General features: G+C 41.1%; 2 long non-coding RNA genes across 11 annotated transcripts in view; one reads left to right on the forward strand and one right to left on the reverse strand.

Moving 5' to 3' along the window:
• The window catches only part of LOC132830941 (uncharacterized), a 558,005-nt gene that overhangs the window by 333,544 nt on the left and 209,584 nt on the right, over positions 1 to 14,877 (reverse strand). The gene's annotated exons all lie outside the window — the stretch shown is intronic.
• Positions 1 to 14,877, forward strand: part of LOC132830974 (uncharacterized) — a 41,194-nt gene that overhangs the window by 762 nt on the left and 25,555 nt on the right. Inside the window, exon 2 of the long non-coding RNA XR_009646463.1 lies at positions 3,814 to 3,913. This is a non-coding gene — a long non-coding RNA (uncharacterized LOC132830974). The remainder of the gene's footprint in view (positions 1 to 3,813; positions 3,914 to 14,877) is intronic.

Consider the following 14,877-nt stretch of genomic DNA (forward strand, 5'->3'; position numbering starts at 1 on the left):
GTCTGATACTCTTGCTCTTATCTGTCAGCCAGGGCTCCTTGACTGAACCAGGTTAACAGGTCCAATCAGGGAAGTCACTCTTCGAGGTCCGCCTGGCTGACTTCATTACAAGCACTACCTCCCTCGCCCCTCCCCCTCTGAGTCCGAGGACATAGGCTGGTTCTTTTTCTCATAGCCCTTTGTGGGACATTTTAGCACCAGGTCAGATTCCTCCATCTCTGCCTCGGACATGGGTGGAGTGTAATGCACAGTAGCTCACCTTTTAGAATCATATAATCCCTACAGTACGGAAGCAAGCCATTCAGCCCAGCAAGTCGACATCGACTCTCTAAGCAGCTTTCATTAACGGGGGATCGAGTTTAAGAGCCGCGAGGTTTTGCTGCAGCTCTACAAGTCCCTGGTAAGACCACACTTGGAATACTGTGTCCAGTTCTGGTCGCCCTACTATAGGAAAGATACAGAGACTTTGGAGACGGTGTAAAGAAAGTTTACCAGGATGCTGCCTGGACTGGAGGGCTTGCCTTATGAATAAAGGATGAATAAGCTCGGACTTTTCTCTCTGGAGAGGAGCAAGAGAGGAGACCTGATTGAGGTATACAAAATTATGAGAGGAACAGATAAAATCAATAGCCAGAGACTTTTCCTCAGGCAGGATTGATGGTACGAGAAGTCACAGTTGGAAGATATTAAGAGGAAGGTATAAAGGAGACATCAGAGGTAGGTTCTTTACGCAGAGAGTTGTGAATGCAGGGAAAGCATTGCCAGTTGAGCTGGTGAAAGCAAAGTCATTGGGGACATTTAAGCGACTGCTGGACATGCACATGGATAGCAGTGAGTTAAGGGGTGTGTAGGTTAAGTTACTATATTTGCCATTAGGATTAAATCTTGGCACAACATCGTGGGCCAAAGGGCCTGTTCTGTGCTGTACTTTTCTGCTTATGTAGCATCCCACCCAGATCAATTCCCCAACCTGCAACCCGGCACTTCCCATGGCTAATCCACCTAGACATGCCTGAACACTATGGACAATTTAGCATTGCCAATCCACCTAACCTGAACATCTTTGGTCTGTGGGAGGAAACCAGAGCACCTGGAGGAAACCCACGCAGACACTGGGAGAACGTGGAAACCACTGAGCCACCATGCTGCTCTTGCCACCTTGCTAGCTTCTTGGGCCTGGACTGTCTTGGAAGAAAATCATTCTACTCTTTTGGCAGCAATGGCCTAGAGGCAGCAATGTCTGCCATGTCCATCTCAGATGCCGAGTTATCTTCAATGCTTGACAGAGTGGGAGAGTTCACGGGTTACGGAACAGTCAGAAAGGCAGTCGAGCAGCCAGGTACATTTTGCTCACGCACTGTTTACAGGTTTGCAGCTTTAAGATGGATCACATGCACATTCAGGACCATCAGACCTACCTGAACTTTAATGTGTCACTTTGTCTGACCTTGCATTGACCAGACCTCTTACTTCTGCAGGGCTATTGTCGTGGTTCCTACAGCAAACTTCATTACCTTATCTAAACTGTATCTTTCACTTAGCAAAGTCTTGTGTCAACATTGGTGTTCCTGAGGCCATTTCACCTTCCCCACCCAGGTCCAGAAAGATTAGATTTAACATGGTGTGGAGCCTTCTCCTCATTAGCAACTCTGCTGGAGCTGTGCCTGAAGTTGCATTAGGGGTCCTCCCCTCATCAAACAGGAACTAGAACAGTTTGGTGTCTAGTGAAGTTGTAGGCAGAATCTTTCAGCCTGCTTTCAAGGTTTGAACTGCTCTTTCTGCCATATCATGAGTTGATGAATGGTATGGAGCTGTCCTTCTACATCGAATGCCATTTGACTTTAGGAAATACTCAAATTCCCTGCTGGTAACAGATGTCCCATTATCTGTGACCCACATTTCCGGGAGTGCTTGTACTGCAAAAGATGCGCGCACTTTTTCTATCGTCGTCCCCATGTTTGACAGATGAACCGTATGCACATCCAGCCATTTTGAGTGGGTGTCCACAATGACTAAATATGTGAAAGGACCTGCATCATCAACATGTAACAGAGTCCAGGGTTTACCAAGCCATTCCCATTATCCTGGCCACCAGACAAAACTTGTCACCAATATCTTCATTTTGGAAACCCCTGGACGACCTGGAGGAGTTCAGCTAGTATCTGGCAGCGACCCTTGCTCCCTAGGCTTGCTCAGCATGATGCCAGAAATGCTTGCCCCAACTTAAAGACGATTATTGCGAGCAAATTTCTTCAGGGGTTTGCTTTTCTCTCATCATCAATGTAACAACTCCACAGAGGCCTGTATCTCATCACAAGTGATGCGTGGGCAGCACGGTGGCGCAGTGGTTAGCACTGGTGCCTCACAGCTCCACAGACTGGGGTTCAATTCCCGCCTCAGGCAACTCTCTGTGTGGAGTTTGCACATTCTCCCTGTGTCTGCGTGGGTTTCCTCCCACAATCCGAAAATGTGCAGGTTAGGTGAATTGGCCATGCTAAATTGCCCGTAGTGTTAGGTGAAAAGGTAAATATAGGGGAATGGGTCTGGGTGGGTTGTGCTTCGACAGGTCGGAGTGGACTTGTTGGGCCGAAGGGCTTGTTTCCACACTGTAAGTAACCTAAGAAAAAAACCTAATCTCAGGAAAATCTAAGTCACACTTTATTTAGACATGGAAAGTCCTTAACACTGATCCAGCTGTCTCAAAACCAGCACTAAGAGTGCACAGAACTTATGACACTCCTGTTTATATCTGTCAGCCAGGACTCCCTGATTAGATTAGATTAACATCCCCAACCAGGGAACTCATTCTATGCGGTCCGCCTGGCTGACCTCACTGCAATCACTACAGCTACGAATATGCCTGCCTTCCCTCATTTTTAAACAACGGACTCTTGTTTTTTTATGGATATTTCTGTCCACTGTCTAGTTGTCTGTCCACTCAAAGACAATATCAAATTTCTTTCCTTCCTCTCAGAAGAAAGGCAGCAATGCAGATATTAGAGCCAGGGAAAAGCAGAATTAATTTGGGCAAAGAGTGGTCATAATACAAATTGCAGTTTAAACATAAAATAGTTCTGGAAAGTGATGAGAAAAAACATAATCAGAAGTGAAAATAGCCATCTCAAAGAGAGACTTATGGTTGATCAAACACTGGCAGATTTGAAACCAAGGTTAACCGGTGTTACATCTCATTGGGGAAATGGGCTGAAAATCAAGCCGTGTTATTCTGGGAGTCATCTTAAAAGTTAAAGACTTTAAAAATTCCCCAATTTGTCTGGCCTTTAGCCTCAGGTTGACAAAGCTTGGACCAGTTTTTTGTGGAGTCTGAGCGATGACCTTATAGAGATTTATAAAATCTTAAGGGGCATGGATAGGATGAATAGCCAAGGATTTCCATCCAGGGGTGGGGGAGTCAAACACTAGAGAGAGCATTGGATTAAAGTGAGACAGGAAAGATTTAAAAGAGGACCTGAGGGATAACCTTTTCATGCAGAGGGTGGTGTGTGTATGGAACAAGCTCCCAGACAGAGAGGTGGAGGCAGCTACACTTGTAACATTTAAAAAACATCGGGATGGGTATACGAATAGGAAGGCTCTAGAAGGCCAAATGCTGGCAAATTGGACTAGATCAGATTGGGATGTCTGGTCATCACCACTAAGTTGGACCAAAGGGTCAGCTTGCTGTTTTATGACTTTGTGACACTATAAGGACTAATTATTACAAATAAATAGACTTTAGTTACAGAAAAACATATATATAAACCATCACATACAATTCTATTAATTAAAGCTTCTAACCTCCTTATAAACTAGCTCTCCAAACACTTACACACATGGACAGGAGAGAAAAAAGAACAAAGCTGCTATGGGTGAAGAGAAAAACTGTGAAAGGTGTCCGTGTTCACAAGATTTGGTAAGATGATTCTTACGCTGATCAGAACATTACCCCTCAATCTTCTTTCTCTGAATACTTTCACTTGTTTGAAGGAGGGTGACTGGCACACACCTGTAAAGAGCTTTGACTAATTAAAAAGTCGTAGCTTGCAGCAACTGCTGAAGTAAAAGTAAATTGCTTTGTTTCAAGCTTGAAGTGGTTCTCATCGCAGAGAACAGAAAGACAGCGGAACTTGGAGATCCGATGGCTTCTCTTATCATGTTCACAGCCACAAGCTATTCAGTTATGTGGGAACCAGAGTTATTGGCAGGCAGTCATTGATAACTTGTCAAGAGGTCAGTTAGCTCAGTTGACTGGGTGGCTGGTTTGTAATGCAGAATGACACCAACTGCATGGATTCAATACCAATAACAATTGAAAGCACACTCGCTTTCGGAGCAACGCTCCTTCATCAGGTGGTAGTGGGAGCGATGTTCCGAAAGCTAGTGCGCTTCCAATTAAACCTGTTGGACCATAACCTGGTTTTGTGTGATTTTTAAGCTTTGTATACCCCAGTCCAACACCGGCACCTCCAAATAATAAAAATGGAGGTCACCATGAAGGTCCTACTTTCTTGACCTCACTCTTTGCCTGAGAGATGGTGACTCTCAAGTTAAACCACCACCAGCTGGCTCTCTCTCTAATGAGGGTGCAGCCCGTTGGGACTACAGTGAAGTTACTTGATCACCCCACAGATCCATCCACTACTTGTTGTCTGGCTAAACCTCCATTTGCCCAGAGCCTCTGGCTTCAACTCACCTGCAAACCATCTACAACAGCATAAAATCAGCAGCTGTGTAAAGACCCCTCACAATGAATGTCAAATTCCTTGCTTTCAAAAAGTGCAGCAATCCCTTGATTTCTAAAATAGTTATTTTTCCATTTCAGTCTACAATCAAAACATCAGGAAAATAAAAAGACAGTCATTACACTAGCAGTTCAGTGAAAACAAGGGTACAAACCAAGCATTTACAATAAGGTGGAAAGAAATGCGATAACTCCTTGGATGCAAAAGGAAATACAGATTAAAACAAAGAACAGAAAAAACACAGGTTTATGAGAAATGCCAGGGACTTAATGCAATAGAATTGGACAATATATTAAAAAAAGAGTGAAATTATAAAGGATAGAGTGAGTTTGAATATGCATATTGAGGAAACTTAAAGAGAAATTAATCTTTTTATCCATCGATAAAAAATGAACAGATAGCTAAAGGACTAGTAGAACAGAAATGGCAACCTCCTGTGGAGATAGAAGGCATGACTAAAGTTCTCCAGAATTATTTTGCATCCATCTTCAAAAAACAAGAGAACAGAGTTTATTTTGCAGTAGGGAAGGGACCAGTAGAAATATCTGATACAGAAATAGAATTAGTTTGCAAGGATACATAAAAGTTGATAAGTCACTTGGTCCCACAGAGAAAGCTAACTTGTTGAAGGAAGCAAGGATAAAGCTAACTACAACCTTTCAATCTTCTTTGAATCTGGGAGTGGTGCCAGAGGATTGCAAATGCTTTATTCCAATTTGAAAAAAGGAAGAGGAAGATAACTGGCAACTAATTGGCAAAACAGCAATGGTGAGAAAATCACTAGTGACTAGAAAGATAACATTAATTCTCCCTTGGAGAAACTTAGATTATTCAGAAATCTGAAAGACCTGGAACACAGTATGAAATAATATGAATGGAATCAGGTTCCGTAGGAAACTGCAAAAGAAAATTCTATAAACCATGGGAGGCTGCGGATACTCCATCACAAATATATTTAAGGTTGTGATATCCAGACCTTTACATTTTCAGAGAATGAAAGAAAATAGCAAACAAACAGGAAAATAGGGTTGAGGCAGAAGATCAATGAGTGGTGGAGAAGGCTCATGGGATAATATGATCCATACCTACTCCTAACTAACAAACTAAATGTTGTAAAGGGAGAAAGTGTAGGTTCCTCTGATTGTAATGAGTTAGCAGGGGTCCATTAGTTAGTCCCATTGACCTCACCATGTGAGCATTGTCCTAGCATCAGTCAGCTAATGGGCTAGACAGCAGAAAATAAACTTTAGTATAAATCCTCAATGGCATTTCCACTAATGCCATGAAGGAGGCTCAATTTAATATTATTCAGATGGCAATAACCACTTTTGTAGCACAGATCAACAGAAGTAAATTTCATAAATGCATTTCTGTATCCAAGCGAAGATTTCTGCCATGTATCCTCCCTCCTGTCAAAGTATGCCTTTTTGATGTGAGTATATTTATCATCAAACTACAGGATTGGGAACGTAATCCCAAAGTCAATTGTCACTGTTACAAAAGTGATTGTAAGAAATCTGCCAGGAATTAAAAGTGAAAATTGTCCCTAACCTAAGCACTAAACTTGCAGACGTCACATTAGCTCCAGCAGGCAAGTCCAAGTTGTGGTAATCAACAATTCAGACCAAAATTGGCAACACCTGGTGTTATGAACTTCAAAACCCTCTCTGTAAAGCACTCCATCATTTTCAGTGTGGATTCCTTCTCTTGCTACCCATCCACTGTTTTGCTAGTGTCTTCAGTCTACACTCACTGTAGAATTTGCTTCCTGCACCACCTCCCCTTGCAAGCTCTCACCTTACCTTCAAAAACAAACCTTGAAACTTTCTTGCAACCGCATCAACAACACTCTTGTAACACCTTCTCTAATTCCTGCTTGGTGCCCAATCGTTCCAATACACTTATGTGAAAATCACTATATAAAAACAAGAAACGTTTCAGTAATGCTACTTTTGCTTCTGAATCAGAAAATAGAAGGGTTCAAGTCACAATCCCGAGACTTTAGCCTTATGATTTAGGATGGCATGCACAACTAAAAGAATATTGCACTGTCTGATCTGTCAGGTAAAAGATTCAATGGCAGTTATTTCAAAGAAAAGCACAAACGTTCTCCTGATGTCTGACCATCAGTCCCTAAACTAACACCAGCAAACCAGATAAATGGTTTATTAGTTGACTGCCATTGATGAGAGTTTGCTACGTGTAAATTGGTCGACGTGGTCACACGTTACAACAATGGCTGCACGGTAGAAGCATTTCACTGGCTGTAAAGGACTTTGCACTATCCTAAGTCATGAAGGGTTCCTTTGGAAATGAGAGGTTTTTTTTTCCACATTCTTTACTTAAATACAACTAGCTCCTTAAAAATAAAATGGCACAACAGACTACAGAATGCCCCTAAAAGTTATCCTAAAACACTTTTGCAATGAAATGATCCTGATGCCTCTTTATCAAAAATCCTATGCTATGCGCATACAAAACAAATGAGTTCTGAATAAACCCCAACAGTTTTCAACAAAGGTTACAGTAATATTACTGGAATTACGCATTTAAAGACCGAATTCAAATTTTACTCATCGATATTTCGGCAAATTTGGTTATTACTCATAGCTGTCAACCAAATCACCGATTTGAGAAAAAAAACATTTTAAAAAGTTTCTTTCAATTTCTAAAGTAAAACCTCAGTGGCCGCAGAACATCTGCCACCAAGCAAGGTCGGTCTCCAGCTTCTGTTTCTTAATGTACATATGAGAGGACTACAGTAAAATATAAATCATTATCTTTGAGCAGGGCAGGTCAGCTCTAATCAAAGACAAAGACTGTTCTCATTAAGAGTTGGTCCAGTTCTTAATTCAACTTCAATTTAATTAGCTGACTGATCTTTGACTAACTAATGCATTTGATCACTACATTCGAAACACATCCTCGCCGAAGTATTTCATTAAAAACAATACATGTCCCTATCATAGACCATGAGGACAACTTAATTAGGCACAATATTTTCAAGTAGAATTATAACCTACCTTTGATCCACTGGGCAAAGTATGCGCTCTTCCATCTCTTAGCTAGCAAGATAGAACACAGAACATCTTTAGTCTGTAATCCACCAGTGCCACATATTGCAAATGTGATAATGAACTCTCGTTCTCATTTTGAGTCATAGAGAAGGTTTATGACAATTCTCTAACCCGTGTCTACGGCACAGCTGTAAATGTAAGTTTGCTCCAGATGTTTTTAAACCAACATGCGGTGTCTATCTAAACAGTGGAAACATACTCCCATATAGTGCAACTCATGTTTCTCAGACATTTGTATGGCATGTTTGAAAAATCTCACACATCTCATTCTCAACAATCTGTGGAAATGGCTGCATGATTGGCACCACTTTCACAAACATTCAGTCTCTCCATTACTGAAGCTCAGTAGCAGCAGTGAGTTTCATCTACATGATGCACTGCAGAAATTCACCAAAGAGCCTTAGACAGCACCTTCCAAACCCACAATCTCCACCAACCAGAACAGCAAGACAGCAGATTTATGGGAGCATCACCAACTGCAAGTTCCCTTCCAAGCCACTCACCGTCCTGACTTGGAAATATATCACTGTTCCTTCAGTGTTTCTGGGTCAAAATCCCAGAATTCTGTACCTAATGGTATTATGGATTAACCCACAGCAAATAAACTGCAGCATTTTAAGAAGGCAGTTCACCACCTAGGCAGCAATGCAAACAGCCCATGAAAGAATTCTTTTAAATTTGTTGGTATTTTTACACATTGTTGGCATGTACAAACTGAAGGCAATGTTCAACCCATTTACCTAGACTGTGTTCAGTCGGTGAAAATCTTAGATAGCAAACTACACTATAAATTAGTCGAGGGTGCAAGAATGCCAATGGCCTAGCTCTTCCTTCCTTCAAGGCAGGCTTGCACAGCCAACTGGCAAAGTAGTCATTTTCCTTTTGGATAACTCTCTTTTATATTATAACTTGGCTACTTGTTAAAGCGTTTATAGTGTAGTCAAGTCATAGACTGTAGCTGGATTATATCTCCTCTCAATTCACAGTCTTCAGAAATGTTTACAGAGCTCTTAAATAGCAAATTATTGAAAACTCTACACAATTAGTATTTTGAACAGCTTTCAATGCTTTCTATAAATTTTTATCAAATCAACTGATCAAGAACTGAATATTTACCTAAAAATTTAAACATGTGGTATATGAAATCATCCTCCTTTAGTCTCCCCTGATAGTTCTGGCTCTTTGTTAGGTCAAGATTTCACAAGCAGTAGTAGCCTGCTGAGCTGATTGTTACTTACAAGAAAGCCTCAGCAATGAATCTCAGCAACCGATTCAACTGCACGTTCCATGGAACTTCATATAATCCCGCCTTCACCTGACTTCTACTTATTCATTATTTACACTTCTAACAGGACTTTCTGGCTACCACAGCACTTGTTTTATCGCCGTTAATCTATAACCAAAAACTGTGTTCTACGAAGAATGATATTTATCTCTCTTTTCTTATCACATCAATATTGACCTCAGCTAGTGTGAATCTAACTTTAGCATTTGTTACTTATTACTCACCATTTTAGCTGAAAATTTTTTTTTGGAACACAAAGCTGCTATAAGCCATCACGTCGCTTAAGCCTACTTTATTCTACATCATGGCTCATCATCTACCTATGTGTCATATTCCTGCATTACCCGGTTTTACTTTAATGTCTCTAGTAACTACAAAGCTACCTGTCCTGAACTTACAACGTGATTCAGCTTCAACAGCCCTTTGGAACTCAGCAGGGGGTGAATCCTTGGAATTCTGAGTGAAGCAGTCTAGAACCAGGAGACACAGTCTCAGAATAAAAGACAAGTTTTTTAAAGACTGAGATGAGGAGGTACCTCCTAACTCAGAGGAGGCGAATCTTTGGAATTCTCTACCCTAAAAGTTTTGCAAAAGCTCAGCCATGAAGTAAATTGAAGACAGAGCCATTTAAGACATTTAAGAAATACTCTGCACTTACATTTCTCCTACCTCACATCTCTTCCATCTCTTACCACTCAATCTATCGAAACCCTCCTGAAGCTTTGTCGTATCCTTCTTACAACTCATATTTCCACCACCTTTTATATCAGCTGTAAACATGGAAATATTAAAATTGGCTCTTACATCCAAATCATTGATGTTGATTGTGAACAGCTGGGGCCCAAGCACCGATCCTTGGGATACCCCATTAGTCACAGCCTATGAAGTTGAGAATGGCTTAGCTCAGCCTAAACTCTACTGTCTGTCTGTTAATCAACCCTCAATCTGCAATAGTATACCATCCCAAATCCCATGCTCTTTCATTTTGTTTAACCTCTTGAGCAGGACCTACATCAGAAACCTTCCGAAAATCCAAATACACCACATCTGCTGATCCCACCCATCAGCTCTGCTACTCATCTCTTCAAAAATCTCTTATCAGATTTGTCAAACATGATTTCCCCTTCATAAATCCATACAGAATCTGCCCAATTAGTCAACTATTTTCTGAATGTCAATCATTCATGCCCTTTGTTATGTTCTGCTGTTTTCTCTTCAATTAAAGTCAGTGTGATAGATTTGCAGTTTCCCTGTTATTGCTCTCCTTTCTTTCTGAAACAGTGGGCTTTCACATCTGTAACCTTCCAATCTGCAGGAACCTCTGCAGAATTAACCAAACTTTGAAAGATGGTCACTAATTAGACCATAAGACATAGGAGTGGAAACGAGGCCATTCGGCCCATCGAGTCCACTCCACCATTCAATCATGGCTGATGAACATTTCAACTCCACTTACCCGCATTCTCCCCGTAGCCCTTAATCCCTTGTGACATCAAGAATTTATCAATCTCTGCCTTGAAAACATTTAGCGTCCCGGTCTCCACTGCACTCTGCGGCAATGAATTCCACAGGCCCACCACTCTCTGGCTGAAGAAATGTCTCCACATTTCTGTTCTGAATTGACCCCCTCTAATTCTAAAGCTGTGTCCACGGGTTCTAGTCTCCTCACCTAACGGAAACAATTTCCTAGCATCCACCCTTTCCAAGCCTCTATGGTGAAGGTCATGGTATCCCAGGGATTTGTCAACTTTCAGTCACATTAACATCTCTACTACTTTACAAATACCAACTTCTTTGAGTTCCCCATTCTCTAGACTCTTGGCTCTGAACTAGTTCAAGGAGACTTTTTTTGCCTTGCTCTGTGAAGGCAGGCACAAAGTACTTATTTATTTCTCTAATTCCTATATTTTATATACTTATATAGCTCCTTGCAGTAATCTGGAACTTAACATTTCCCTATCACTTCATGAAAAATTTTCCTCTTTTCTGTGAATGTGAACTTTTGAGTAGGCACTGTACTTTTCTACAGTCTTTACCCCTAAGCAACATATCACACCTGTAAGTCTATGCTGAAAGTATTTTAGATTAGAGGAATTATCAGACAATTGTAAAAAAAGGATCCAAGTGATTTACTGAAGAACTTATTGTGGTTACTTTTTAAAACAAAAACACAGGTTAAAACGTTCATTATATCTGCCAAAGTAACCCATACATACACAGGCTGTGAAACTTCACGATATATGCGTGGTTAAAGTATTCACTGTTTTAAAGTACAGGAGATGCAAAAATGAATAGTGACAAGAGAACTTTCAATAGTCAAAGCACATTTGAGTAATGCCATGTCTCAAGCTTTAGCTATTCTTGGAAACTTAAGTCAATTACTTTGTTGAAAGAGATGACTGAAGAGATAGTGGGTGCATTGGTGACCATCTGGAAGGAGGCGAATGTAACTGCGCTACTTAAGACTAGACGGGATTGGGGGAATAGTTACTACAGACTTGTTAGCCTGACATCTGAGGAGGGGAAAATGGTGGAATCAATCAAGGATGTGTAGGATTGGGCAGATTCAGCATGGACTTATGAAACAGAAATCCTGTTTGACAAACATGTTTCAGATTTTTTAAGGATCTAACTCGCAGAATGAATAATGGGGAACCAGTCAAAGTCGTGCAATGGCATTTTCAAAAGGCATTGTTTAAACTCCCACACAGGAGTAAGTAGGTTGAAAATAGAACACATGAGATTGGGATTAACATACTGATATTTATTTAACATTGGTTAACAGACATAAAATGGAGAGTTGGGGCCAATGGGCCATGGTAAAGCTGGCGAGCTATGACTAGCGGGCACCACAAGAATAAATGCATTGAACATCAATGATTTGAATGGGAGGCCCAAATTTAACAAATCTAAGTTCCTTGAAATTGAAGTCGCACGTAGAGTGTGTACTGAAGGTAGCATTTGGTATGCTTTCCTTTATTGGTCAGCGCATTGAGTGTAGGAGTTGGAAGATCATGTTGTGGCTAGGCTACTATTAGAATAATGCATTCAATTCTGGTCTCCCTGCTGGAGGTAGCATATTGTGAAGCTTGAAATGGTTCAGAAAAGATTTACAAGGATGTTGGCAGGTTTGCTAGGGAGAATATAGGGAGGTTGAATAGGCTAGGGCTGTTTTCCCTGGAGCATTAGAGGCTGATGGGTGATCTTTGAGGTTTATAAAATCATGAGGGGCATGATTAGGATCAATAGACAAAATCTTCTCCCTGGGGTGGGGGAGCCCAGAACTAGAGGGCATAAGGTTTAGAGTGAGAGGAGCAAGATATAAAAGGGACCTAAGGGGCAACTTTTTCACACAGAGCGTGAAATGTATGGAATGAGCTGACAAGGGAAATGGTGGAGGCTGATACAATAACATTTAAAAGGCATCTGGATGGATATATGAATAGGAAGAGTTTAAGGGATATGGGCCAAATCAGGAGTTGAGTGGTCATGTTATAGCTGCACAGGACATTGGTTAGGCCACTTTTGGAATATTGCATACAATTCTGGTCTCCTTCCCATCAAAAGGATATTGTGAAACTTGAAACGGCTCAGCAAAGATTTATAAGGATGTTGCCAGGGCTGGAGGATTTAAGCTATAGGGAGAAGTTGAATAGGCTGGGGCTGTTTTCCCTGGACTGTTGGAGGCTGAGGGATGACCTTATAGACATTTATAACATCATGAGGGACATGGATAGGATAAATAGACAAATAGAGAGACTTACATTATCAGATAATCAGAGGGTTAGATAGGGTGGACAGGGAGAGCCTTTTTCCAAGTATGGTGATGGCGAGCACGAGGGGGCATAGCTTTAAATTGAAGGGTGATAGATATAGGACAGATGTCAGAGGTAGTTTCTTTACTCAGAGAGTAGTAAGGATATGGAATGCTTTGCCTGCAATGGTCGTAGATTCATCAACTTTAAGTGCATTTAAGTCCTCATTGGACAAACATATGGACGTACATGGAATAGTGTAGGTTAGATGGGCTTCAGATTGGTATGACTGGTTGGCGCAACATCGAGGGCCGAAGGGCCTGTACTGCACTGTAATGTTCTATCTATGTTCTATGTCCCTGGGGTGGGGAGTCCAGAAGCAGACGGCATAGGTTTAGGATGAGAGGGGAAAGATATAAAAGAGACCTAAAGGCAACATTTTCATGCAGAGGGTGGTATGTGCATGGAATGAGCTGCCAGTGCAAGTGGTGGAGGCTAGTACAATTGCAGCATTTAAAAGGCATCTGGATGGGGATATGCATAGGAAGAGTTTGGAGGGATATGGGCTGGGTGCTGGCAAATGGGACTTTATTAGGTTGGGCTATCTGGTCGGCATGGACAAGTTGGACTGAAGGGTCTGTACATAGCTATGACTCGAAATGGGACTATATTAATTTAGGCTTTCTGGTTGTCATGGAGAAGTTGAACGGAAGTATCTGTATCTGTGCTATACAACTCTATGACTCTATCTATGACCAAGTTTGTAGATGACACAAAACTAGTTGAGAATATTAGTTATGAGGTGGATGCATAGAGGCTTCAAGGCGATTTAGTCAGACTCAGTGAGAGGGAAAGAGTTTGGTAAAGGGAAGACAAATGTGAAAAAGTGGAACTTATCAGCTTTGATTGGAAAAGCAGATGTAAAGCATTTCTTAAACTTTTGAGAAGATTTGTAGCTCAGGTTGATAAGTATGTAAGTTAGCTCACTGAGTGTTTTCTGACGTTTCCTTACCTTACTAGGTAACATCATCAGTGAGAGTCTTCGTTGAAGTGCTGGTGGTATGTCCTGCCTCTCTATTTATAGGTCTTGGTTTCTTAAGGTGGGTGATGTCATTTCTGTTTTTTTTTCCCCAAGGGAAGGTAGATAGGATCTAAGTCAATGCGTTTATTGATGGAGTTCTGGTTAGAATATCATACCTCTAGGAATTTTCATGCATGTCTTTGTTTCACCTGTTCTTGGATGTGTGTGTTGTCCCAGTCAAAGTAGTGTCCTTCTTTGTCTGTATGTACGGAAACTAGTGATAGTGGGTCATGTCTTTTGGTGTCTAGTTGGTGTTTGTGCATTCTGTGGCAAGTTTCCTGCTAGTTTGTCTGATGTGTGTTTTTTTTTACAGTTCTTGCATGGTATCTTGTAAATGATGTTGGTTTTGCTGGTAGTATCTAATATATCCTTTAGGTTCATTAGTCACTGTTTAAGTGTGTTGGTAGGCTTGTGGACTACCATGATGCCAAGGGATCTGAGTAGTCTGGAAATCATTTCTGATATGTCTTTGATGCCAGGTAATGTGGCTATAGTTTTGATGGCATTGTGACTGCTTGTTTGTATTTGTTTCTGAGGAAGCGGCAGATTGTGTTTATTGGATTTCTTGTAACTGATATTTTTCTTCTGCTTTTTGTAGTTCTTGGGTGCTGCAGTGTGATGTAGCTCATTGAAATAATGTCTTGATGCAGGTCCGTTTGTGGGTGTTGGGATGTTTGCACCTAAAGTTAAGTAATTGGTCGGTGTTTATTGTTTTTCTGTAGATAAACATAATCCACCAATTCCTCAGAAATAAACCCAGACAAGCAGGTGCAACGCAACCAAAAACTATAGCCACATTATCTTACGTCAACGACATATCAGAAATGACATCCAAACTACTCATGGTAGCCCACAAACCTACCAACACACTTAAACAGTGACTAATGAACCTAAAAGGATCCATTAGATATTACCAGCAAAACTGACATCATTTACA

The sequence above is a fragment of the Hemiscyllium ocellatum genome, chromosome 3, assembly GCF_020745735.1.
Source record: "Hemiscyllium ocellatum isolate sHemOce1 chromosome 3, sHemOce1.pat.X.cur, whole genome shotgun sequence".
In the NCBI taxonomy this organism is placed as follows: Eukaryota; Metazoa; Chordata; class Chondrichthyes; order Orectolobiformes; family Hemiscylliidae; genus Hemiscyllium; species Hemiscyllium ocellatum.